The sequence below is a fragment of the Oncorhynchus nerka genome, linkage group LG12 (genome assembly GCF_034236695.1).
Source record: "Oncorhynchus nerka isolate Pitt River linkage group LG12, Oner_Uvic_2.0, whole genome shotgun sequence".
In the NCBI taxonomy this organism is placed as follows: domain Eukaryota; kingdom Metazoa; phylum Chordata; class Actinopteri; order Salmoniformes; family Salmonidae; genus Oncorhynchus; species Oncorhynchus nerka.
Window position 1 is genome coordinate 84,672,027 of NC_088407.1, and position 25,570 is coordinate 84,697,596.

A 25,570-nucleotide genomic window follows, 5' to 3' on the forward strand; every position below is an offset into this window, starting at 1 on the left:
TGTAGACACTGCGTTGAACGTTGGACTACAAAACACCTGATAATCTGATGATTCCACGATGCCTTGCGCACGTTCACGGCCCCCAGGACCAGCGGCAGAAAACCAAGAACTACCTCTGGGGTGCTTTATTTTCTGTGTCAACTTAAGTTTACAAAAATAAAATTGGTTCAACAATGTTGAACATCCAATAACAAGGAGTGGAGAACAAACATTTTTATTTTTTTCAATTTGAACTAATTTCAGAAGAAATAGGGAACTATTTAAGAAAAGTGCAAGGGTGCCAATATATTAGTCCGCAACTGAAGAAAAGCATATGTATGTTGTAACATATTATTGTACAGGGTTGAAACAGAGATGTGCACCATGATTCTCTCAGGCTCTGACTATAAGGGGTCCTATGGTTTTATAGTCTATAGTCAATCATAAAGTCCTATTGGTAGGTGCTGTGGGATATGTCTATGCTGCTATTGGTCCGTTCGGCTGTCAATCTTCTTCTGTGACATAACCTAGGGAACACCATGTAAAGTCTCAAACAACAATGTAAATGTATTTTAATGTATAATTATTTATGAAATTAAATGTTTTTAAACTAAATTATGTTTAGTTGAAATGTATTGCTGCTTAAAAGTGCCATACATCTCATTTCCACTAACTACACCATTTCAACTCTTTGGTAAAGACTAGTTCAGATAAATACTTGAACTCTTTTGGCTTGCTCCATCCGCACCATTTCAAGCTAGCTGTGGAGGGACTTTATGGTACGTTCTTAACTCTGTTACAATGGCATCACTGCTAAAAGGTCAGCTGTCAGGTTCCAGGGAAAGCTTTCCCAACACTCACTATTAGGCTCACTACACCCAGCCACCAAGCAGATTGTGGCCAGTAAAATATGAAATGTTCATTTGAATAACTGGCCCAGCCTTATCAGAACAGTCTCCTACTAAATGCAGCCACCAAAACAGATTATGGCCAGTAAAAGGTTAAATGGTCATTTGAATAACCGGCCCAGCCTTGTATGACAAAGACTTCAATGGACGGATCCAAGAGAAATCTGATTATTTCATGAGTTGGATGATCGCTTGTCCAAATATTCTAAATGTAGACTATTCACAGTTTGCAAAACACATTGATCGGTATGCAAATACAGACCAGTAGAATTTAGTGTCCTCATTTCCACTGAAACTTGAGTAAGTAAGCTAATAAATGAACTGCTAAGTAAGCAGTTCATTTATTATATGTGTCATCCCAGTGCTCGGGGAAGAGGAAGGAGCTGTGTTGACTGATTAAACATGTCATTTTAACACAAAGATCCTGATGTAACGTGGGAGGATGCAGTTGTCTGACTTTTTTGGTTTAAAATCTGTGGAAAGCAACCAAGAAGTTTTGAAGATTTCTAAATATATTTAAAAAGAAAGGAAAATGAACAACTGAAAGTTGACGTTTGAGCAGCATGGCTCAGTACTGCGTTCAAAGATCTGCCATTTCTAAGGTTACATCTCATTAATATGTAATTAACTGTTATCGGATGACATTTGGTTAATGTCATCTGGGCTGATTAAAGTTACTTCATTTGTAATTTGTTACTATAAAACCCTGGTGTGAGAACATATTGGAAGAGACCCTAGAGTTTCCTCGTATGTCAAAATTCATACACTGAACTGGACTCTCACACTGAAGGGGGTACATAAGGAAATCAATAACACCTTTAACCTCTCTGGTGACCCACCTCGACAACAGCCAGTGAAATTGCAGGGTGCCAAATTCAAAACAGAAATCCCATAAATAAAATTCCTCAAACATACAACTATTTTACACCATTTTAAAGATGAACTTCTTGTAAATCCAACCACCGTGTCCGATTTCAAAAAAGGCTTTATGGCGAAAGCATACCTTGCGATTGTTAGGTCAGCGCCTAGTCACAGAAAACCATACAGCCATTTTCCAAGCCAAGAAAAAAAACTCAGAAATAGCAATTAAATTAATCACTAACCTTTGATGATCTTCATCAGATGGCACTCACAGGACTTAATGTTACACAATAAATGTGTGTTTTGTTAGATAAAGTTAATCTTTATGTCCAAAAACCTCAGTTGAAATTGTCGCGCTATGTATCATCTATGTAATCATTGTCTCAAACAAACATCCAGTGAAAATGCAGAGACACATCAAATTACAGAATTACTCATCATAAAACATTGATGAATGATATTTCTGTTTAACAAACGATTAAAGATAAACTTCTCCTTAATGCAAGCGCTGTGTGAGATTTCAAAAAGGCTTTTTGGCGAAAGCACATCAACCGATTATGTTAGGTCAGCACCTAGCCACAAAAACCATACAGCCATTTTCCAAGCAAGGTGTGAAAAAAGTCAGAAAAGTCAGAAATAGCGTTAAAATTAATCACTTACCTTTGATGATCTTCATCTGGTGGCACTCCCAGGTCTCCATGTTAGACAATAAAATGTTCGTTTTGTTCGATAATGTCCCTCTTTATGTCCAAAAACCTCAGTTTTGTTGGTGCGTTTTGTTCAGAAATCCAAAGGCATAATGCGTGCTCTCAACATCAAGACAAAAAGCAAAAAGAGTACCTTAGAAGTTAGTAGAAACATGTCAAATGGTGCATAAAATCAATCCTGAGGTTGTTTTTGTCATAAATAATCAATTCTATTTCAACCGGACAAAAGCTTCGTCAATAGAAAAGGATAAACAAGAAAGGCGCGTTCCCGATCACGCGCATGTCTGGAGATTTCCTCTCATTGAAAGTGCTGTATCTCCTTCATTTTTCAGAGTAAAAGCCAGAAACAAAGACTGGCCACATGTAGAAGAAGCCATATAAATTGTTAACTGGGTCCTAAGTCTTTGTCTGGTGGACAGCCTTTCAAAATAATAGTACTTCCTGGTTGGATTTTCCTCAGGTTTTCACCTGCCATATCAGTTCTGTTATACTCACAGACATTATACAACAGTTTCGGAAACTTCAGAGTGTTTCCTATCCAAATCTACTAATTATATGCATATCATAGCTTCTGGGCCTGAGTAGCAGGCAGTTTAATTTGGGCACGCTCTACATCCAAAATTCCGAATGCTGCCCCCTACCCTAGTGAAGTTTTAATACATATTCTAAATCAAATATATATTTATTTATTTACCTAAACCCTCTTACACACTACTAATGTAACATGTTGATGGTTAGTGACTGTAACATATTGGTATCAACACAGGGTTAATGGTTAGTGACTGTAACATATTGGGAGAAGCACAGGGTTAACAGTTAGTGACTGTAACATATTGGTATCAACACAGGGTTAATGGTTAGTGACTGTAACATGTTGGTATCACCACAGGGTTAATGGTTAGTGACTGTAACATGTTGGTATCAACACAGGGTTAACAGTTAGTGACTGTAACATATTGGTATCAACACAGGGTTAATGGTTAGTGACTGTAACATATTGGTATCAACACAGGGTTAATGGTTAGTGACTGTAACATGTTGGTATCAACACAGGGTTAATGGTTAGTGACTGTAACATGTTGGTATCAACACAGGGTTAATGGTTAGTGACTAGCATGTCGGTATCAACACAGGGTTAATGGTTACTGACTGTAACATGTTGGTATCAACACAGGGTTAACAGTTAGTGACTAACATGTTGGTATCAACACAGGGTTAACGGTTACTGACTAACATATTGGTATCAACACAGGGTTAACAGTTAGTGACTGTAACATATTGGTATCAACACAGGTTTAACAGTTAGTGACTGTAACATGTTGGTATCAACACAGGGTTAATGGTTAGTGACTGTAACATGTTGGTATCAACACAGGGTTAACAGTTAGTGACTGTAACATGTTGGTATCAACACAGGGTTAATGGTTAGTGACTGTAACATGTTGGTATCAACACAGGGTTAACAGTTAGTGACTGTAACATGTTGGTATCAACACAGGGTTAATGGTTAGTGACTAGCATGTTGGTATCAACACAGGGTTAATGGTTACTGACTGTAACATGTTGGTATCAACACAGGGTTAACAGTTAGTGACTGTAACATGTTGGTATCAACACAGGGTTAATGGTTAGTGACTGTAACATGTTGGTATCAACACAGGGTTAACAGTTAGTGACTGTAACATATTGGTATCAACACAGGGTTAACAGGTATCAACATTACAGGGTTAACAGTTAGTGACTGTAACATGTTGGTATCGACACAGGGTTAACAGTTAGTGACTGTAACATGTTGGTATCATTACAGGGTTAACAGTTAGTGACTGTAACATGTTGGTATCAACACAGGGTTAATGGTTAGTGACTAGCATGTTGGTATCAACACAGGGTTAGTGACTGTAACATATTGGTATCAACACAGGGTTAACAGTTAGTGACTGTAACATATTGGTATCAACACAGGTTTAACAGTTAGTGACTGTAACATGTTGGTATCAACACAGGGTTAACAGTTAGTGACTTAACATGTTGGTATCAACACAGGGTTAAGTGACTGTAACATGTTGGTATCAACACAGGGTTAACAGTTAGTGACTGTAACATATTGGTATCAACACAGGGTTAATGGTTAGTGACTGTAACATGTTGGTATCAACACAGGGTTAATGGTTAGTGACTGTAACATATTGGTATCAACACAGGGTTAACAGTTAGTGACTGTAACATGTTGGTATCGACACAGGGTTAACAGTTAGTGACTGTAACATGTTGGAATGATTACAGGGTTAACAGTTAGTGACTGCAGACCCACGTTAATGTGGTGTTATGTCGACCTTTGCTGATTCTGATCTGGTAAGCTACAGGTGATAGCTTTACCACAATCTCGTTTGGCTCCGTCCAGGAACTTTGTTGCGACGCCCGCGAGTTTGGTGTACCACACCTTATCCCCAAACTCGAACACCTGGTGTGAGGCCTTTTTGTGGTAATAGGTCTTGTCACCTTCTGCACTTCTTCTTTCCAACTGTCCTTGAGCATACGCAAAGGTAGTCTGGAGATGGTTCCGCAGGTCGGTCACGTATTGATGAGCCGTGTAGGTGGTGGCTGCGGCGGTTGGAGATGCAGTGGAAGTGTTATTTGCCCGTCTCGAAGAGGGTTTTTCCCTGTTGACCTGTTGACCCGTTGACCTGTTGACCTGTTGTGTGTGACTCTGAACGCCATCAGTACCAATGGGAGTTTAAGGTCCATATCTTTGTGGTTGGCTGCCACATATTTCCTCAAGATTCTGACGATTGTTTGGTTGCTCCTTTCTGCCCTGCCCTAGCTCCTAGGGTGACATGCGATATGGAGTTTAGCTTTGACTCAAATCAAATCAAATCAAAATGTTACAAGATTTAGTAGATGATATAGAGTACAGTATATACATATACATATGAGATGAGTAATATAGGGTATGTAAACATTATATTAAGTGGCATTGTTTAAAGTGGCTAGTGATATATTTTACATCATGTCCCATCAATTCCCATTATTAAAGTGGCTGGAGTTGAGTCAGTGTGTTGGCAGCAGCCACTCAATGTTAGTGGTGGCTGTTTAACAGTCTGATGGCCTTGAGATAGAAGCTGTTTTTCAGTCTCCCTGCTTTGATGCACCTGTACTGACCTCGCCTTCTGGATGATAGCGGGGTGAACAGGCAGTGGCTCGGTCGGTTGTTGTCCTTGATGATCTTTATGGCCTTCCTGTGACATCGGGTGGTGTAGGTGTCCTGGAGGGCAGGTAGTTTGCCCCGGTGATGCGTTGTGCAGACCTCACTACCCCTGGAGAGCCTTACGGTTGTGGGCGGAGCAGTTGCCGTACCAGGCGGTGATACAGCCCGACAGGATGCTCTCGATTGTTCATCTGTAGAAGTTTGTGAGTGCTTTTGTTGACAAGCCGAATTTCTTCAGCCTCCTGAGGTTGAAGAGGTGCTGCTGTGCCTTCTTCACGACGCTGTCTGTGTGGGTGGACCAATTCAGTTTGTCCGTGATGTGTACGCCGAGGAACTTAAAACTTACTACCCTCTCCACTACTGTCCCGTCGATGTGGATAGGGGGGTGCTCCCTCTGCTGTTTCCCGAAGTCCACAATCATCCCCTTTGTTTTGTTGACATTGAGTGTGAGGTTATTTTCCTGACACCACACTAGGGAGTAGAGGAGAGGGCTCAGAACGCATCCTTGTGGGGCCCCAGTGTTGAGGATCAGCGGGGTGGAGATGTTGTTACCTACCCTCACCACCTGGGGGCGGCCCGTCAGGAAGTCCAGTACCCAGTTGCACAGGGCGGGGTCTTGACCCAGGGTCGCGAGGCGGCCATCTCTGTCGGCGCCAGAGGTTATGTGGTATGTTCCTCCCAGAAGCCTCCACAATTCGGTCATTTCAGCTGCTGAAAAGTGGGTTCTTCTGTCGCTGTCCACGGTTTCTCCCGGCAGGCCGAAACGACTGAAAACGTGGTTTAGCAAAAGAACGGCCGCTGTGTCATTGGTTGCCGGCAGGCACACCACCCACTTTGTGAATGCGCAAGTCACTGTGAGGAGATACTTGTTGTCTCTGGCCGACCTGGCAACTGGGCCGACCCAGTCGATCTGGATCGAGCTCCAGGGGTAAGACACACCCTTGCGTTGCAGGGGTGCTCTGTGAAGTGGCTTGGAGGGTTGAAACTGGCAGCAAACTAGACACTCCCTCACGTACTGTGCCACGTCTTGTTCTATGTGAGGCCCGTAGGCCACCTGTCGCAATGTTTCACATGTAGCCTTGACCCCCCTATGGCCTCCACATGGCTCCTCGTGGGCTTGGGCTATCATCACCCCCCTCTGTGTTTTAGGAACCACCCACCTTCGAGCGGTGTCAGTTTCTGAAACATAAACCAGTAGGTCATCTACAAGTGTGAGGTGCCGTTTAATTGCATACAGCGAACGCAAGTCGTGTGAACCTGCCAAAGCCAGTTCGGACACTGGGTGGTTGACAGGTTCCGACAGGAATGCCATCAAAGTGGCGAGGGACTCATCTTGGTGTTGCATTGCTACCAGGTCGCCATTCAGGAATGAATGCGTTAGCATCACATTATGTCTGTGTGAAGACGTTTCCAGTGGTGCTACATGGCTTCGCGTTACCGCAGACACCATAGCTTCCTCAGTGGTGTTTTCGTCTCGAGCATCAAACACCCAAGGGGTGCCGTGAATTGCACCGGATTTCGCCATGCTGTAGGCATGGTCGTTGCCAAGTTTGTCACAACAAGTGATTTGGAGTGTCCCGTGACTTTCTTCCAATACACCAATGGCGGAGCGATGTCACGCGGGGGTGGTGCGGAGTCGGTTTCATTGTCACCACAGCGTTGACACACCGCCAAAGCACTGCCCAAAGGCAGGTTTTTCATTTTTGCGTAGTTGATTACTACATCATGGCTCTGCAGCATCATGAGCCAAGCCACTATCCTGCTGTTGTGTACAGCATCCTCACGGATTCGTTGGCTTTTCAGAAAAGTCACAGACTGGTGACATGTTTCTATGATCACCTTTTGTCCGCCGACATAACTGGTGAAGTGTTTGATTACCCAGACTGTCGACAGCAGTCTGAGTATTTGCGTTCAGCAGGGTTGAGTGTTTTGCTCGCGTAAGCAACCACAAGTTTGTCTTGGTCGTATTTTTGGTACAACCCTGCGCTAAGACAGTGCTCTGAGAAACTGACTTCCAAAAAAGAATGTCTTGTCTTTGTTGGGGTATACCAGGCAGGGTGCCTTGCAAAGCTGGTTTTTCAAGGAAGCCACAGCTTCATTGTGAGTGACATCCCAAACGAATGGAGTGTCTTTCTGAAGAAGACGAGTCAATGGTTTTGACAAGTCGACTGTGCACCTCAAGAAGCTGTGCAACTCTTGAAGGTTCGAAGGTGTTTTGATGTTGCGGACTGCTTGGATTCTGTTAGACTGTGGTAGGATGCCCTCGGCACCCACCAGAAACCCAACGTAGTTTACCTTGGTCCTGCACCATTGTCCTTTCATGATGGCCAACTTAGCCCCTGCAGTCCCGAGTTGGGTGAGAACGTGGTCCATTTCATTGATTTGATGTGACGAGAAATGGAAATATCCGCTAGAATCAGATTTTGTACCAGGAGGTAAGTGGATCTAGCGGTTAGATCCAACAGCACTTCTACCCATCAGTAGCATGGGTAGAAAAATATTTATTTGTCTTCAACCTTGGGTTGAATTTTGGGTTCGTTGACTTTTTAGACCTCGGCTGCAGCTTGGGTCACTTAGTCTGATCTGTTAATTCTTTACTCACAGGTCTTATACCCTCGGGTCAGAAGTGGGTGTAACCGCCTTTAGGGCAATTCTCTGGGCGTACCAACTTAAGAGGCAAGGTCTAGATTTGACTCAAATCCAATTTTAGACAACTTCACATTTCATCTTTACCAAAACATTCTCTTTGATTTGAACATTTTCCACACAATGTACAATGTACACACACCAAGCATATCCTAGGAAAACTCTTACAATTACAATGTTTTCGTAATAACATCATCTATTAACGTTTAATAACAAAACAAAAATGACATACATTTTCATATTCCATCTATTGTCATGACCACCATTGTGGCTGATGGAAACCATTGTTCCAAAGTCCCTTTATTTCATGTTTAATGTTCTGAGGGTGGTTCTCCATAGTAACAGGACAAAGGAATGTTGTCTGTGGCCTAAGATTTACCATGGGCGTGAGGGGTCATAAAACCCCCACATCTTCAGACCCCTAGATCTCTCCTCCTCTGTTGGGGTTGAGAGATAATCTGCAGGGTTGTGGTCTCCTGTAACCTGACCTGATCAGGACAGTCATGACAGGGGCGATAAGTGAGTGTGAAGTTGAACCTCCAAAAAATAAATGCCCACCTGGCCTGCCGAGAGTTCAGACGTTTGGCGGTCTGGATGTAGGCTAGATTTTTGTGATCCGTCCACACAACGAAGGTAAGGACCGAATCCTCTAACCAGTGACAACACTCCTCAAGAGCCAATTTAACAGCCAGGAGTTCCCGGTTACCTATGTCAAAATTTCTCTCTGCAGGTGAGAGCTAGCGGGACAAGAAGGTACAAGGATGGAGCTTCTGATCCGAGGGAGAAGGTTGAAACAGGACTACACCTACCCCGATGTCGGAAGCGTCCACCTCGAGGACAAACTGGAGTTCTGGGTCTGGCTGGGTAAGGATAGGAGCAGAAGTGAAGCGGTTCTTGAGTTCCCAGAAAGCTGCTTCTGCCTCAGGGAGACCAGCGGAATGGAGTGGAGGAGGAGGTGAGAGGAGCTGCCAAATAACTGTTGTCACGGATTAATCGTCTATAAAAATGGCCAAACCCCCAGGACATGCTGTAAATGCTTAAGATTCGCGGGCACAGGCCTCTCTGTGACTGCCCTAACCTTGGCGAGGTCCATTTGCAGCTGTACTTGAGCAATAATGTAGAAGGACACAGAGGAAACATGAAACTCACATTTCTCAGCCATAACAAATAACTTTTTCGCCAACAGCCTTTGGAGAACTTGGTGGACCTGTTGCTTGTGAGCCTCAAGGTCCGTTGAAAAGATAAGAATGTCATCCACATAGTCAAAAGCAAAATGCCCAATAACATCCCTCAGGACATCATTAACTAGGCTTTGAAAAACAGTAGGGGCGTTAGTGAGACCAAAAGGCATAACGAGGTACTCGAAATGTCCAAGTGATGTGTTGAATGCCGTTATACACTCATCCCCTTCTCTGTTGCGAACAAGGTGATAGGCTTTCCGGAGGTCAAGTGTAGTAAACACTGACACCATGGAGGGGGACAAAAGCAGCATTGATAAGTGGCAAGGGATACTTGTTCCTGACAGTGATACTTTTCAACCCACGGAAGTCTATGCATGGCCTTAGTAACCCATCCTTCTTCTTGACAAAGAAAAACCCAGCTCCCACCGGAGAGGAAGAAGGCCTGACATATCCAACAGCCAGGGAATCCTGGATGTATTCTTCCATGGCTTCTTGCTCGGGACGAGAGAGGTTATACAACCTGCTACTAGGGAGAAGAGTTCCAGACTGAAGCTCGATAGCACAGTCGTATGGCTGATGAGGCGGCAGAGATGGGGTGTGGTGCTTACTGAATACAGGAGCTAGATCGTGATATTCTGGAGGAACAGAAGGTCTGGGGTTTCTGGAATGGACTTGGGTGCAGACAAGACAGGAGGAAGGGCAGAAATTAGACAATTAGAATGACAAAATGTACTTGTTGAAGGACCTCTGTTTTAATTCCCAATTAACATTAAACACTCTGTCAATTCATAAGAATTTGTAAGAACCTTATTTTATAGGAATGGACAGAGCCCGGTCTAAAAAGTCAAGTAACAGCCTTTATTCAAGAGAGTACTGCCACAATACAGGTTACCACAGGTTATAAACTGAAAATGACGTCATTAGTTCTAACACTACCCCGTGCCATCTCCGTTCCAGTACCAAGGCTGTGTCTCAAGCCTTCCCACATCCGTCTCCCCACCAATTTAATATAATTTACGAGTCAAGTTTGTCTTGTGTAGATAAGCATTCTAGCCAGTCTGATTCATTTGTACCAAGGAACAGACCGTCATTGTTACTAAACTCTTGACCACATTCACACACACATTATTTTCAGTACTGGGATCAAGAAAGAAAACTCATACATATACAGTAACATTTAGTATTCTGATTAGTACATATACAGTAACATAATAGTATTCTGATTAGTACATCCTGATTGAAATGTATACATAATTAGTCATTATAGATAAAAATTCCCTTAAACAGTACTCCACGTACTTACTTGTGGGCCAGTCAACCTGTGGGCTGTGTAGCTTTAACCATGAATGACACAGAAGTGAGTGAGAACAGTTGATTATGTGGAAACGGATCTTTTCCTGGTGACTTCCAGAGAGACGCAGGATAACAGGAACAGTTCTCTCCAAAACACTGAAGAGTAGCTTTCCATTGAGAGTGTTGGCATCCAGAGGTGAACTGAGTGAAACAGTGTCCAGAACCAACTGATTAACGACCCCTCGGTCCAGAAAGCTCTCGTCGGCGCCTGAATCGATGAGAGCAGGCAGAGGAAAAGCCTGGCTCTGCCACACAAGGTTGGCTTCAAGCAGGCAGGCGATTTGACTCAACACTATATCCCCCACTACTGCGGAGCCCCCTCTTTTGCTGGACACAGGGAACATGTGGAGACCAGGTGACCAACCTGGCCACAATATAGACAGCTCCCAGTACTGATATGTCTTTTATACTGATAACAAGTTCAAACAGGTGCCATCAATACAGGTAACGAGTGGAGGACAGAGGAGCCTCTTAAGAAGAAGTTACAGGTCTGTGAGAGCCAGAAATCTTGCTTGTTTGCAGGTGACCAAATACTTATTTTCCACCATAATTTGACAAATAAATTCATAAAAAATAATACAATGTGATTTTCTGGATTTTTTTTCTCGTTTTGTCTGTCATAGTTGAAGTGTAACCATGATGAATATTGCAGGCCTTTCTTATCTTTTTAAGTGGGAGAACTTGCACAATTGGTGGCTGACTAAGTACTTTTTTGGCCCACTGTACGTACAGGGGACCATAATGGAAAATAAGTTGTAAAACATTATTACGTTATCCTCAAATGCAGGTTATCACTTGTCCACCAACTCGGTGGCCTTGTAGTGTCCACCCTGAGATTAGAATGTTGGGTGTTTGAATCCCGGCAGAGTTCTACCAAAAACGGTGTAAATGGTGCCCAATGCATCTCTGCTTGACGCACAGCATTAAGGAGATCAGTTGAGGCTGATGAGGGGAGGACGACTCATTATAATGTCTGGAACGGATCAAATGGAATGGCATTAAACACATGGAAAACATGTCTCACTCAGCTCCAGCCATTACCACAAACCCGTCCTCCCCATTTAAGGTGCCACCAACCTCCTGTGAAGGAGATGGATTTGGGGTAAGGCTCTGAGATAGACTACTGTCCTGTCAACTGGTTCACTTGTAAATCAAGCAGAAAGAAGGCTATTTTCTTAACAACTTGTTTTTAAATTCACAAATAAATCAAATCTCCCAAAAAGTTGGTCAGTAAACTGTTTCAAAATGATTCTAAACCACAGTGCCCTCCCTGGATAAATATGGTAATGATGTCAGCAGCCTCTGCCCCTCCCTCTGCCCTCCCTGGATAAATATGGTAATGATGCCAGCAGCCTCTGCCCCTCCCTCTGCCCTCCCTGGATAAATATGGTAATGATGCCAGCAGCCTCTGCCCCTCCCTCTGCCCTCCCTTCCCCTGATAAATATGGTAATGAGGTCAGCAGCCTCTGCCAGTCCCTCTGCCCTCCCTTCCCCTGATAAATATGGTAATGATGCCAGCAGCCTCTGCCCCTCCCTCTGCCCTCCCTTCCCCTGATAAATATGGTAATGAGGTCAGCAGCCTCTGCCCCTCCCTCTGCCCTCCCTTCTCTGGGTAAATATTAACACATAAAACCCCTATAAAGCGCTGCTCACATGGACACAGCAACAACCCTTCAACAGGTACATGGGTGAATTAGCACCTTCTCTCTGAACTAAATGTGATAATAACTGTTCTGCTGTTTTTAATAAAGAAAATGTCTAAGTATGTTTTCCATAAATTCAGTTAACCTTCATCTGTTTTGTCTTGGATAGAGCACATCAGTCAGCCATCTACAATCTACAGGACAATAACCAGCCATCTACAATCTAGAGGACATCAGTCAGCCATCTACAATCTAGAGGACATCAGTCAGCCTTCTACAATCTAGAAGACATCAGTCAGCCATCTACAATCTCTGTAAGTGTCTTCTACTTGACTTATGTCTAATGTTATCTTCACCGATTATCAAATTGTTGATTTTATTTTATTAGGACCTTTTCAGCCCATCATGGGCTGGTATAACAAAAAGTCCTTAAAAATAATAATAAGTAAACAAAACATTAAGAACACCTTAATATTTAGCTACACCCCGGTTTCCCTCAGAACCGCCTCAATTTGTCGGGACATGGACTCTACAAGGTGTTGAAAGCGTTCCACAGGGATGCTGGCCCATGTTGACTCCAATGCTTCCCAAAGTTGTGTCAAGTTGGCTGGATGTCCTTTGGGTGGTGGACCACTATTGATACACACAGGAAACTGTTGAGCATGAAAAACACAGCAGCTTTGCAATTCTTGACACACTCAAACCAGTGTGGCTGGTACCTATAACCATACCCCGTTCAAACTACTACCATTTAAAAGCACTTCACCATCTAAATGGCACACATAGAGAATCCATGTCTCAAGGTTTAAACACCTTCTTTAACCTGACTCCTCCCCTTCATCTACACTGATTGAAGTGGAATTAACAGGTGACAACAATTAGGGGATCATATATTTCACCTGGATTCACCTGGTCAGTCTGTGTGATGGAAGGAGTAGGTGTTCATAATGTTTTGTATTGTCGGTGTATATATATAGTGTGTTCCTGTGTGTTTCAGCTGTGTGTATATATATATATATATATATATAGTATATTCCTGTGTGTTTCAGCTGTGTGTGTGTGTGTGTGTGTGTGTGTGTGTGTGTGTGTGTGTGTGTGTGTGTGTGTGTGTGTGTGTGTGTGTGTGTGTGTGTGTGTGTGTGTGTGTTCCTGTATGTTTCAGCTGTGTGTATATCTAGTATGTTCCTGTGTGTTTCAGCTGTGTGTGTGTATATATAGTGTGTTCCTGTGTGTTTCAGCTGTGTGTGTATATAGTATGTTTCAGCTGTGTGTGTGTATATATAGTGTGTTCCTGTATGTTTCAGCTGTGTGTATATCTAGTATGTTCCTGTGTGTATATATAGTGTGTTTCAGCTGTGTGTGTATATATAGTGTGTTCCCATGTGTTTCAGCTGTGTGTGTGTAGCTATGAGGGGAATTGTCCTTCTCTTTCTGCTGTATCTCTGGCCTGGAGGAAAGGTGGATGCTATCGATCAAGAGGTCTTGGCTAATGTGGTACAAGAGATGAGAAGGTGGGTGTTTCTCTGTTTTTTCAGACTCTAAGTAATCCTACATGTCTTTTAGACAGAATTCTTAGACATTATTTGAAACATTTTTATATTCCATTTTCTATTCCTCTTAACCTTCATACAATATTTTTGTATAGTATAGACTGTATTTCTAATATACACTGTATTTATAGTATAGACTGTATTGGTAGAATATATACTTTTTTGAATATCTTGGTCATTCATCTGCTCTCTGTGAGTAATATTGACATTTTGGCAGGTGGACATACAGTGCCCTCTGTAATTATTTTGGAGTCACTTTTATTGTAAATAAGAATAGAATATGTTACTAAACACTTCTACATTAATGGGGTTGCTACCATGATTATGAATAACCCTGAATGAATCGTGAATAATAATGAGTGTGAAAGTTACAGACTAACAGATAATACCCCCCCCCCCCTAACCTCCCCTGTTATTGTAATGGTGAGAGGTTAGCATGTCTTGGGGGTATGATATAAAATGCTAACCTCCCCTGTTATTGTAATGGTGAGAGGTTAGCATGTCTTGGGGTATGATATAAAATGCTAACCTCCCTGTTATTGTAATGGTGATTCCCCCTAACCTTTCCCTGTTATTGTATAGTGAGGTTAGCATGTCTTGGGGGTATGATATAAAATGCTAACCTCCCCTGTTATTGTAATGGTGAGAGGTTAGCATGTCTTGGGGGTATGATATAAAATGCTAACCTCCCCTGTTATTGTAATGGTGAGAGGTTAGCATGTCTTGGGGGTGTGATATGAAATGCTAACCTCCCCTGTTATTGTAATGGTGAGATGTTAGCATGTCTTGGGGGTATGATATAAAATGCTAACTTCCCCTGTTATTGTAAAGGTGAGAGGTTAGCATGTCTTGGGGGTATGATATAAAATGCTAACTTCCCCTGTTATTGTAACGGTGAGAGGTTAGCATGTCTTGGGGGTATAATATGAAATGCTAACCTCCCCTGTTATTGTAATGGTGAGAGGTTAGCATGTCTTGGGGGTATGATATAAAATGCTAACCTCCCCTGTTATTGTAATGGTGAGAGGTTAGCATGTCTTGGGGGTATGATATAAATGCTATACTCCCCCTGTTATTGTAATGGTGAGAGGTTAGCATGGGGGGGTATGATATAAAATGCTAAACTCCCTGTTATTGTAATGGTGAGAGGTTAGCATGTCTTGGGGGTATGATATAAAATGCTAACCTCCCCTGTTATTGTAATGGTGAGAGGTTAGCATGTCTTGGGGTATGATATAAAATGCTAACCTCCCTGTTATTGTAATGGTGAGAGGTTAGCATGTCTTGGGGGTATGATATAAAATGCTAACCTCCCCTGTTATTGTAATGGTGAGAGGTTAGCATGTCTTGGGGTATGATATAAAATGCTAACCTCCCCTGTTATTGTAATGGTGAGAGGTTAGCATGTCTTGGGGGTATGATATAAAATGCTAACCTCCCTGTTATTGTAATGGTGAGAGGTTAGCATGTCTTGGGGGTATGATATAAAATGCTAACCTCCCCTGTTATTGTAATGGTGAGAGGTTAGCATGTCTTGGGGGTATGATATAAAATGCTAACCTCCCCTGTTATTGTAATGGTGAGAGGTTAGCATGTCTTGGGGGTATGATATAAAATGCTAACCTCCCCTGTTATTGTAATGGTGAGAGGTTAGCATGTCTTGGGGTATGATATAAAATGCTAACCTCCCTGTTATTGTAATAGTGAGAGGTTAGCATGGGGGGTATGATATAAAATGCTAACCTCCCCTGTTATTGTAATGGTGAGAGGTTAGCATGGGGGTATGATATAAAATGCTAAACACCCCTGTTATTGTAATGGTGAGAGGTTAGCATGGGGGTATGATATAAAATGCTAAACTCCCCTGTTATTGTAATGGTGAGAGGTTACATGGGGGTATGATATAAAATGCTAACCTCCCTGTTATTGTAATGGTGAGAGGTTAGCATGGGGGTATGATATAAAATGCTAAACTCCCCTGTTATTGTAATGGTGAGAGGTTAGCATGTCTTGGGGTATGATATAAAATGCTAAACTCCCTGTTATTGTAATGGTGAGAGGTTAGCATGTCTTGGGGGTATGATAAAATGCTAAACTCCCCTGTTATTGTAATGGTGAGAGGTTAGCATGTCTTGGGGTATGATATAAAATGCTAACCTCCCCTGTTATTGTAATGGTGAGAGGTTAGCATGTCTTGGGGTATGATATAAAATGCTTTTCCCCTGTTATTGTAATGGTGAGAGGTTAGCATGTCTTGGGGTATGATATAAAATGCTAACCTCCCCCTGTTATTGTAATGGTGAGAGGTTAGCATGTCTTGGGGGTATGATATAAAATGCTAACCTCCCTGTTTTGTAATGGTGAGAGGTTTTATAATGTCTTAGCATGGGGTATGATATAAAATGCTAACCTCCCCCTGTTATTGTAATGGTGAGAGGTTAGCATGTCTTAGGGGTATGATATGAAATGCTAACCTCCCCTGTTATTGTAATGGTGAGAGGTTAGCATGGGGGGGGTTATGAATAAGGCTGAGTAACTTTCCCACTCATCATTATTCACAATTAATTCAGGATTATCCGTAATGGTAGCATCCACATGGATGTAGAAGTGTTTAGAAACATATTCTATTCTTTTATACATTTAAAGTGACTCCAAATTGTTTTCTATTGGGCACAAAATAATCTGAAACACAACCTAAATAAACAGCATATGCATCCAACAAGTTTAATAAAAAGTCACACGCTTGATGTAGTCATTGACTGCTAGGAACATGGGACCAAATACTAAACATTGGACTACTTTAAGAGAGGTCTGAGATAGTGCCCTCTGTAATTATTGGGACAGTGACACATTGTTTGTTATTTTGGCTCTGTACTCCAGAACTTTGGATTTGAAATGATACAATGACTGACTATGAGGTTAACTTTGTACATGAGAAGGCAGTGATAATTTATGCATAAGTAGCAGTGCACATATTCACTGTCAATGTTTCTGATGCTGTTTTCTGTCTCTTCTGTCTCCTGTCTGTTTATAATGTTTCTGATCCTCTGTGTTCTGTCTCTTCTGTCTCCTGTCTGTTTATAATGTTTCTGATCCTGTGTGTTCTGTCTCTTCTGTCTCCTGTCTGTTTATAATGTTTCTGATCCTGTGTTCTGTCTCTTCTGTCTCCTGTCTGTTTATAATGTTACTGATCCTGTGTTCTGTCTCCTGTCTGTTTGTAATGTTTCTCATCCTGTGTTCTGTCTCTTCTGTCTCCTGTCTGTTTATAATGTTTCTGATCCTGTGTTCTGTCTCTTCTGTCTCCTGTCTGTTTATAATGTTTCTGATCATCTGTGTTCTCTCTTCTGTCTCCTGTCTGTTTATAATGTTTCTGATCCTCTGTGTTCTGTCTCCTGTCTGTTTATAATGTTTCTGATCCTGTGTTCTGTCTCTTCTGTCTCCTGTCTGTTTATAATGTTTCTGATCCTCTGTGTTCTGTCTCCTGTCTGTTTATAATGTTTCTGATCCTGTGTCTCTTCTGTTTCCTGTCTGTTTATAATGTTTCTGATCCTCTGTGTTCTGTCTCCTGTCTGTTTATAATGTTTCTGATCCTCTGTGTTCTGTCTCCTGTCTGTTTATAATGTTTCTGATCCTGTGTTCTGTCTCTTCTGTCTCCTGTCTGTTTATAATGTTTCTGATCCTCTGTGTTCTGTCTCTTCTGTCTCTGTCTGTTTATAATGTTTCTGTGTTCTGTGTTCCTGTCTGTTTATAATGTTTCTGATCCTCTGTGTTCTGTCTCCTGTCTGTTTATAATGTTTCTGATCCTGTGTTCTGTCTCTTCTGTCTCCTGTCTGTTTATAATGTTTCTGATCCTGTGTGTTCTGTCTCTTCTGTCTCCTGTCTGTTTATAATGTTTCTGATCCTGTGTTCTGTCTCTTCTGTCTCCTGTCTGTTTATAATGTTTCTGATCCTCTGTGTTCTGTCTCTTCTGTCTCCTGTCTGTTTATAATGTTTCTGATCCTCTGTGTTCTGTCTCTTCTGTCTCCTGTCTGTTTATAATGTTTCTGATCCTCTGTGTTCTGTCTCTTCTGTCTCCTGTCTGTTTATAATGTTTCTGATCCTCTGTGTTCTGTCTCCTGTCTGTTTATAATGTTTCTGATCCTCTGTGTTCTGTCTCTTCTGTCTCCTGTCTGTTTATAATGTTTCTGATCCTCTGTGTTCTGTCTCTTCTGTCTCCTGTCTGTTTATAATGTTTCTGATCCTGTGTGTTCTGTCTCTTCTGTCTCCTGTCTGTTTATAATGTTTCTGATCCTGTGTTCTGTCTCTTCTGTCTCCTGTCTGTTTATAATGTTTCTGATCCTGTGTTCTGTCTCCTGTCTGTTTATAATGTTTCTGATCCTGTGTTCTGTCTCTTCTGTCTCCTGTCTGTTTATAATGTTTCTGATCATCTGTGTTCTCTCTTCTGTCTCCTGTCTGTTTATAATGTTTCTGATCCTCTGTGTTCTGTCTCCTGTCTGTTTATAATGTTTCTGATCCTGTGTGTTCTGTCTCTTCTGTCTCCTGTCTGTTTATAATGTTTCTGATCCTGTGTTCTGTCTCTTCTGTCTCCTGTCTGTTTATAATGTTACTGATCCTGTGTTCTGTCTCCTATCTGTTTATAATGTTTCTGATCCTGTGTGTTCTGTCTCTTCTGTCTCCTGTCTGTTTATAATGTTTCTGATCCTGTGTTCTGTCTCTTCTGTCTCCTGTCTGTTTATAATGTTTCTGATCCTCTGTGTTCTGTCTCTTCTGTCTCCTGTCTGTTTATAATGTTTCTGATCCTCTGTGTTCTGTCTCCTGTCTGTTTATAATGTTTCTGATCCTGTGTTCTGTCTCTTCTGTCTCCTGTCTGTTTATAATGTTTCTGATCCTGTGTGTTCTGTCTCTTCTGTCTCCTGTCTGTTTATAATGTTTCTGATCCTGTGTTCTGTCTCTTCTGTCTCCTGTCTGTTTATAATGTTTCTGATCCTCTGTGTTCTGTCTCTTCTGTCTCCTGTCTGTTTATAATGTTTCTGGTTCTGTTTCCTGTCTGTTTATAATGTTTCTGATCCTCTGTGTTCTGTCTCTTCTGTCTCCTGTCTGTTTGTAATGTTTCTGATCCTCTGTGTTCTGTCTCCTGTCTGTTTATAATGTTTCTGATCCTCTGTGTTCTGTCTCCTGTCTGTTTATAATGTTTCTGATCCTGTGTTCTGTCTGTTTATAATGTTTCTGCTCCTCTGTGTTCTGTCTCCTGTCTGTTTATAATGTTTCTGATCCTCTGTGTTCTGTCTCCTGTCTATTTATAATGTTTCTGATCCTGTGTTCTGTCTCCTGTCTATTTATAATGTTTCTGATCCTGTGTTCTGTCTGTTTATAATGTTTCTGATCCTCTGTGTTCTGTCTCCTGTCTGTTTATAATGTTTCTGATCCTGTGTTCTGTCTGTTTATAATGTTTCTGATCCTGTGTGTTCTGTCTCTTCTGTCTCCTGTCTGTTTATAATGTTTCTGATCCTGTGTTCTGTCTCTTCTGTCTCCTGTCTGTTTGTAATGTTTCTGATCCTCTGTGTTCTGTCTCCTGTCTGTTTATAATGTTTCTGATCCTCTGTGTTCTGTCTCTTCTGTTTCCTGTCTGTTTATAATGTTTCTGCTCCTCTGTGTTCTCTCTTCTGTCTCCTGTCTGTTTGTAATGTTTCTGCTCCTCTGTGTTCTGTCTCTTCTGTCTCCTGTCTGTTTATAATGTTACTGATCCTGTGTTCTGTCTCCTGTCTGTTTATAATGTTTCTGATCCTGTGTGTTCTGTCTCTTCTGTCTCCTGTCTGTTTATAATGTTTCTGATCCTGTGTTCTGTCTCTTCTGTCTCCTGTCTGTTTATAATGTTTCTGATCCTCTGTGTTCTGTCTCTTCTGTCTCCTGTCTGTTTATAATGTTTCTGATCTGTTTCCTGTCTGTTTACAATGTTTCTGCTCCTCTGTGTTCTGTCTCTTCTGTCTCCTGTTTGTAATGTTTCTGATCCTCTGTGTTCTGTCTCCTGTCTGTTTATAATGTTTCTGATCCTGTGTTCTGTCTGTTTATAATGTTTCTGATCCTCTGTGTTCTGTCTCCTGTCTGTTTATAATGTTTCTGATCCTCTGTGTTCTGTCTCCTGTCTGTTTATAATGTTTCTGATCCTCTGTGTTCTGTCTCCTGTCTGTTTATAATGTTTCTGATCCTGTGTGTTCTGTCTCTTCTGTCTCCTGTCTATTTATAATGTTTCTGATCCTCTGTGTTCTGTCTCTTCCGTCTCCTGTCTATTTATAATGTTTCTGATCCTGTGTGTTCTGTCTCCTGTCTGTTTATAATGTTTCTGATCCTGTGTGTTCTGTCTCTTCTGTCTCCTATCTGTTTATAATGTTTCTGATCCTGTGTTCTGTCTCTTCTGTCTCCTGTCTGTTTATAATGTTTCTGATCCTCTGTGTTCTGTCTCTTCTGTCTCCTGTCTGTTTATAATGTTTCTGATCCTCTGTGTTCTGTCTCCTGTCTGTTTATAATGTTTCTGATCCTGTGTGTTCTGTTTCTCTTCTGTGTTCTGTCTCCTGTCTGTTTATAATGTTTCTGATCCTGTGTTCTGTTTCCTGTCTGTTTATAATGTTTCTGATCCTCTGTGTTCTGTCTCTTCTGTCTCCTGTCTGTTTATAATGTTTCTGATCCTCTGTGTTCTGTCTCCTGTCTGTTTATAATGTTTCTGATCCTGTGTTCTGTCTCTTCTGTCTCCTGTCTGTTTATAATGTTTCTGATCCTGTGTTCTGTCTCCTGTCTGTTTATAATGTTTCTGATCCTCTGTGTTCTGTCTCCTGTCTGTTTATAATGTTTCTGATCCTGTGTTCTGTCTCTTCTGTCTCCTGTCTGTTTATAATGTTACTGATCCTGTGTTCTGTCTCCTGTCTGTTTATAATGTTACTGATCCTGTGTTCTGTCTCCTGTCTGTTTATAATGTTTCTGATCCTGTGTGTTCTGTCTCTTCTGTCTCCTGTCTGTTTATAATGTTTCTGATCCTGTGTTCTGTCTCTTCTGTCTCCTGTCTGTTTATAATGTTTCTGATCCTGTGTTCTGTCTCTTCTGTCTCCTGTCTGTTTGTAATGTTTCTGATCCTCTGTGTTCTGTCTCCTGTCTGTTTATAATGTTTCTGATCCTGTGTTCTGTCTGTTTATAATGTTTCTGATCCTCTGTGTTCTGTCTCTTCTATCTCCTGTCTGTTTATAATGTTTCTGATCCTCTGTGTTCTGTCTCTTCTGTCTCCTGTCTGTTTATAATGTTTCTGATCCTGTGTTCTGTCTCTTCTGTCTCCTGTCTGTTTATAATGTTTCTGATCCTGTGTTCTGTCTCTTCTGTCTCCTGTCTGTTTATAATGTTTCTGATCCTGTGTTCTGTCTCTTCTGTCTCCTGTCTGTTTATAATGTTTCTGATCCTCTGTGTTCTGTCTCCTGTCTGTTTATAATGTTTCTGATCCTCTGTGTTCTGTCTCCTGTCTGTTTATAATGTTTCTGATCCTGTGTTCTGTCTCTTCTGTCTCCTGTCTGTTTATAATGTTTCTGATCCTGTGTTCTGTCTCCTGTCTGTTTATAATGTTTCTGATCCTGTGTTCTGTCTCTTCTGTCTCCTGTCTGTTTATAATGTTTCTGATCCTGTGTTCTGTCTCTTCTGTCTCCTGTCTGTTTATAATGTTTCTGATCCTCTGTGTTCTGTCTCTTCTGTCTCCTGTCTGTTTATAATGTTTCTGATCCTGTGTGTTCTGTCTCTTCTGTCTCCTGTCTGTTTATAATGTTACTGATCCTGTGTTCTGTCTCCTGTCTGTTTATAATGTTTCTGATCCTGTGTGTTCTGTCTCTTCTGTCTCCTGTCTGTTTATAATGTTTCTGATCCTGTGTTCTGTCTCTTCTGTCTCCTGTCTGTTTATAATGTTTCTGATCCTGTGTTCTGTCTCTTCTGTCTCCTGTCTGTTTATAATGTTTCTGATCCTCTGTGTTCTGTCTCTTCTGTCTCCTGTCTGTTTATAATGTTTCTGATCCTGTGTTCTGTCTGTTTATAATGTTTCTGATCCTCTGTGTTCTGTCTCTTCTGTCTCCTGTCTGTTTATAATGTTTCTGATCCTGTGTTCTGTCTCTTCTGTCTCCTGTCTGTTTATAATGTTTCTGATCCTGTGTGTTCTGTCTCTTCTGTCTCCTGTCTGTTTATAATGTTTCTGATCCTGTGTTCTGTCTCTTCTGTCTCCTGTCTGTTTATAATGTTTCTGATCCTGTGTTCTGTCTCTTCTGTCTCCTGTCTGTTTATAATGTTTCTGATCCTCTGTGTTCTGTCTCCTGTCTGTTTATAATGTTTCTGATCCTGTGTTCTGTTTCCTGTCTGTTTATAATGTTTCTGATCCTGTGTTCTGTCTCTTCTGTCTCCTGTCTGTTTATAATGTTTCTGATCCTGTGTTCTGTCTCTTCTGTCTCCTGTCTGTTTATAATGTTTCTGATCCTGTGTGTTCTGTCTCTTCTGTCTCCTGTCTGTTTATAATGTTTCTGATCCTGTGTTCTGTCTCTTCTGTCTCCTGTCTGTTTATAATGTTTCTGATCCTGTGTGTTCTGTCTCTTCTGTCTCCTGTCTGTTTATAATGTTTCTGATCCTCTGTGTTCTGTCTCTTCTGTCTCCTGTCTGTTTATAATGTTTCTGATCCTCTGTGTTCTGTCTCTGTCTCCTGTCTGTTTATAATGTTTCTGATCCTGTGTTCTGTCTCTTCTGTCTCCTGTCTGTTTATAATGTTTCTGATCCTGTGTTCTGTCTCTTCTGTCTCCTGTCTGTTTATAATGTTTCTGATCCTCTGTGTTCTGTCTCCTGTCTGTTTATAATGTTTCTGATCCTGTGTGTTCTGTCTCTTCTGTCTCCTGTCTGTTTATAATGTTTCTGATCCTGTGTTCTGTCTCTTCTGTCTCCTGTCTGTTTATAATGTTTCTGATCCTCTGTGTTCTGTCTCTTCTGTCTTGTCTGTTTATAATGTTTCTGATCCTCTGTGTTCTGTCTCTTCTGTCTCCTGTCTGTTTATAATGTTTCTGATCCTGTCTCCTGTCTGTTTATAATGTTTCTGATCCTGTGTGTTCTGTCTCTTCTGTCTCCTGTCTGTTTATAATGTTTCTGATCCTCTGTGTTCTGTCTCTTCTGTTTCCTGTCTGTTTATAATGTTTCTGCTCCTCTGTGTTCTCTCTTCTGTCTCCTGTCTGTTTATAATGTTTCTGATCCTCTGTGTTCTGTCTCTTCTGTCTCCTGTCTGTTTATAATGTTTCTGATCCTGTGTTCTGTCTCTTCTGTTCCTGTCTGTTTATAATGTTTCTGATCCTGTGTTCTGTTCTGTCTGTTTATAATGTTTCTGATCCTGTGTTCTGTCTTCTGTCTCTGTCTGTTTATAATGTTTCTGATCCTGTGTTCTGTCTCTTCTGTCTCCTGTCTGTTTATAATGTTTCTGATCCTCTGTGTTCTGTCTCTTCTGTCTCCTGTCTGTTTATAATGTTTCTGATCCTCTGTGTTCTGTCTCTTCTGTCTCCTGTCTGTTTATAATGTTTCTGATCCTCTGTGTTCTGTCTCCTGTCTGTTTATAATGTTTCTGATCCTGTGTTCTGTCTGTTTATAATGTTTCTGATCCTCTGTGTTCTGTCTCTTCTGTCTCCTGTCTGTTTATAATGTTTCTGATCCTCTGTGTTCTGTCTCCTGTCTATTTATAATGTTTCTGATCCTCTGTGTTCTGTCTCTTCTGTCTCCTGTCTGTTTATAATGTTTCTGATCCTGTGTTCTGTCTCTTCTGTCTCCTGTCTGTTTATAATGTTTCTGATCCTGTGTTCTGTCTCCTGTCTGTTTATAATGTTTCTGATCCTGTGTTCTGTCTCTTCTGTCTCCTGTCTGTTTATAATGTTTCTGATCCTCTGTGTTCTGTCTCCTGTCTGTTTATAATGTTTCTGATCCTGTGTTCTGTCTCTTCTGTCTCCTGTCTGTTTATAATGTTACTGATCCTGTGTTCTGTCTCCTGTCTGTTTATAATGTGTTCTGTCTCTTCTGTCTCCTGTCTGTTTATAATGTTTCTGATCCTCTGTGTTCTGTCTCTTCTGTCTCCTGTCTGTTTATAATGTTTCTGATCCTCTGTGTTCTGTCTCCTGTCTGTTTATAATGTTTCTGATCCTGTGTTCTGTCTGTTTATAATGTTTCTGATCCTCTGTGTTCTGTCTCTTCCGTCTCCTGTCTATTTATAATGTTTCTGATCCTGTGTGTTCTGTCTCTTCTGTCTCCTGTCTGTTTATAATGTTTCTGATCCTGTGTGTTCTGTCTCCTGTCTGTTTATAATGTTTCTGATCCTGTGTGTTCTGTCTCTTCTGTCTCCTATCTGTTTATAATGTTTCTGATCCTGTGTGTTCTGTCTCTTCTGTCTCCTGTCTGTTGTTCAGGTTCGGCCTGGAGAACCGCCAGTATGCCATGGCTGTCTTACTCACAGAACAGCAGTGCACCCAAAATGGAGCAGAGTTTGAAGTGGGCGTGCAACCTCATGGTTGTCAAACAGAAACTACAGCAGAATAGTGTCTACATAGGAGACCGGCTCATCGCAGCCACACCTAACACCTACCATGCTGAGTACATTCTCTTGGAGCATGATGAAACCAAACCCAGCAAAATGCAGACTCTGTTAACAGCAGCAATACCTACTGACTGCATTGTCTTCTTCTCCAACTACTCTCCCTGCCTGGAGAGATGCAACATCCTTAATGATGTAGCAACCAGCATTCTGCCCTTCATGACCGTCTTCAACGGCATGGAACGACATCCAGAAGGCCTTTGTCTTCTCCTCGGTTTGGGACCCTTCAAGGCACCATCCAGAAGTGACCAAACCGACTAGGCAGCAGGTGTTTGAGTCCTTCCAGAGAATAGAAAGATACCTCCCTTTATATCGTTGTGTCAGATTCCAGAAAAAACGTGAATGGGTCAACACATGTTACCGTTGTGACACTGACAACACAGATCATGACACCAATGTATGTCTGTATGCATACCAATAGTGTCCACTGTCTGTATGGATACTAATAGTGTCCACTGTCAAAATGGTGGAAATATAGAACTGTATATTGTCCATGTCTCTCTTTGTCCACCCCTCTCTCTCTGTCCACCTCTCTCGCTCTCTCTCTCTGTCCATCTCTCTCGCTCTCGCTCTCTCTCTGTCCATCTCTCTCGCTCTCGCTCTCTCTCTCTGTCCATCTCTCTCGCTCTCGCCCTCTCTCTCTGTCCATCTCTCTCTCTCTCTCTCCTCTCTCTCTGTCCATCTCTCTCGCTCTCTCTCTCTCTGTCCATCTCTCTCTCTCTCTCTCTCTCTCTCTCTCTCTGTCCATCTCTCTCTCTGTCCATCTCTCTCTCTCTCTCTGTCCATCTCTCTCTCTCTCTGTCCATCTCTCTCTCTCTCTGTCATCTCATCTCTGTCCATCTCTCTGTCCATCTCTCTCCATCTCTCTCTCTCTCTCTGTCCATCTCTCTCTCTCTCTCTCTGTCCA

General features: G+C 41.7%; 1 long non-coding RNA gene across 1 annotated transcript; it reads left to right on the forward strand.

Annotated features, from left to right (window-relative positions):
* Positions 1-12,439: 12,439 nt before the first annotated feature.
* On the forward strand, positions 12,440-25,460 carry LOC135574197 (uncharacterized). Its single transcript, XR_010465222.1, has 4 exons — positions 12,440-12,520; positions 12,653-12,797; positions 13,875-13,994; positions 24,479-25,460. It is a non-coding gene; the product is annotated as an uncharacterized LOC135574197 (long non-coding RNA).
* The last annotated feature ends 110 nt before the right edge of the window (positions 25,461-25,570 follow it).